Below are 2519 nucleotides of genomic sequence, written 5' to 3' on the forward strand. Positions count from 1 at the left end.
ATGTCCGACCTCTGACCCCTCTCTGACTATGCCATGATCACTTGTGAGGGCATGAGACTGCAAGGCAATAGAAGTCGCTGAAAGGCCTAGAAACTACAATAATAAAATGGATTTTGATCACCTCTATATTCTGTTCACCTGTCATCTGTCATATGTATTAAATATAATTTCCGTCCATCACGATTTAAGTAATGTCTGAAAAGCCGCATGTGGAATACAGTCAGTCAAGTCCCATAATCTCTGCAACCCAAGCGGACTCTCTGGAAGTCTGCAGATAGTCTGCTCGGAAAGCCCGCACTGCTCACAGACTTCCCACAGATGCACCTGCAAATCATACAGGTCTGCAAGCAATCTGAAGTTCGGACGTTTGGATTCATGCACAGAGTTACGGCATCATAAATTCAGAGTAGCGAGGGAAATTAAAATATACACCAATCCCCTTATTCCTAGAAGAGCAGACGGGTAAATAAATAAATAAGAAACGTTTTAGTAATTAAAAATATCTTCTGCCAATTGGACTTTAGATTGCACCTTATTCTCTATGTTCTAATTCAAACTATGATATAGTTTACACTTGAGTATTATTCAACAGCAATACTAAGTAGTCTTCATATTTTATCAAAATATAGCAGAGATACTGTTCGGTGCAGTTCGTGTCACAGACAAACAATAAACAAGCAAAATGATCAAATCTGAATCTTCTTTAACATCTTATTTAGTTGTAAAATATATTTTTTCATGTCTGGTTTCCCAGGTTATTCCAGGATCCTCCAATGAAGTAACCCTAACCCTCCTTCAAAAACAAAAACAAAACCACAATGCTGAAAGAAAAGTTTTTGGCACGATATTTCACTTTTTTAAAAAGTAAAAACTAAATATTTATTTATGATTTAATAATTCACACATGGAAAGGCTAGAAACTACTAGACGTGTGTTCGGAATGCCAAAGGGTAGAGGTTTGGACGGTGGAGACGTGGACTATGCTGCAGGCGCTATTTGAGATATTGCTGCGCTAATTGTAATACGCTCTTCCAACATTAAAGGAGACTGTGAATGTGAACTATCTGGAGCTGCTTTTGAGGATGAAACTACCTACTGTTTGTTAGCAGTCACTTCTCAAGCCTACAGGGGGTGAGCCTTTGATTCTACAAACATACATTTTTGATAAACTAAACATGGAGGACATGTATTTTGCTCTCTGATCTCACAGACTAAAGAGATTTATTTTGCAGGTTTGTAGAATAGTTCTCGACCTCAAACGCATAATACATATTAAGCGCGACAGCTTGCGGTTGGCTGTCAAAATGGCTGGTTTGTCAGGCTGTACATAAGACACACATTTAGGAATCTGTGGCAAGTTTGGCGGTCCTTGGTGCGACCTTTTTTGTAATTTTCATTCCTATGAGTGAAGTGGATGATAACACATGGTACCAAGCTGATGAATGTGAGTGTGACAGTCACGTTGAACCAAAACCTCTTTCTTTCCTTTTCCTTTTTATATATATAAAAAGTAAAATAACGTGTCTGCTCCCTGCTGCGTTGTGTATGAAAAAAAACAACAAAAAAAAAACATTCAGAACAAAGCGTATGTTATGTCACCTTGACTGGTAGCAGGTGAACTTGATATATGATCTTTGTACAAGAGGTCAGCTTTCACTTCTGGCATTATTCATATTCTCCGATGCAAAACAACCTTCTGTGTTGTGCAGTACACACACAGGCAAAGCTACGAGGCATTAATATTCATGGAGGAAGTGTCTACAAGGTGTTAAAGCTTACATTTGGTCAAACTTGCAGCAGACATCTAAATTTACTTGTTGCATAGTAATTACATGAAAACAGCCAACTAAAGAGTGACTTGAAAACAATCATCGAGGGATTGTGGGTAAAACATCCACACACGCATACCTCACATGCACAAATATAGATACCAGCTAGACGGATGGACGGGCTGATAGATAGATAAATGGACAGATGGATAGATTTAAAGGAACATGGACATTATACAGAATGAATCAATGTACGCAAGAGCTGATGACACAGTACTTCCTCTTCTGCATACTGACGGTCAGAGGGTGGTCGCAGACTCGCTCGGATCAGGCCATGCAGCGCAAAACCCCTCCGGATCCTCTAATGATCTAGCTAATCAGGTAAAGAAATGCCTTTTTTTTTTAAAAATAAGCCCTTTAATTTATTCAAATATTCAATGCACATGCCTCGTTTCATTTGAAATAATGAGAGACAAGGGTAGAGGGACAGAGATGTAGAGGGAGGCAGTGTGCGAGTGAGAGAGAGCAGCTGAAGAAAAAGAGTAAGAGAATGAATCAGAGAGGACAAAATGTAATTTGTCAGCCTATTCAGACAGCCAATGCCTGAAATGAGTATTAACAGAGAACGTAAAAGACTGCTCTTTAATTGGACAAGGCCACTCTTGATATTTTCAAGCCAAACTTCAGCGATGATGATGGGAGGGAATGTGTCATAACTACAAATTATTCTCTCTGCCACCCGTGCTGAAG

The sequence above is a fragment of the Sparus aurata genome, chromosome 11 (assembly GCF_900880675.1).
Source record: "Sparus aurata chromosome 11, fSpaAur1.1, whole genome shotgun sequence".
NCBI classification, from domain to species: Eukaryota; Metazoa; Chordata; class Actinopteri; order Spariformes; family Sparidae; genus Sparus; species Sparus aurata.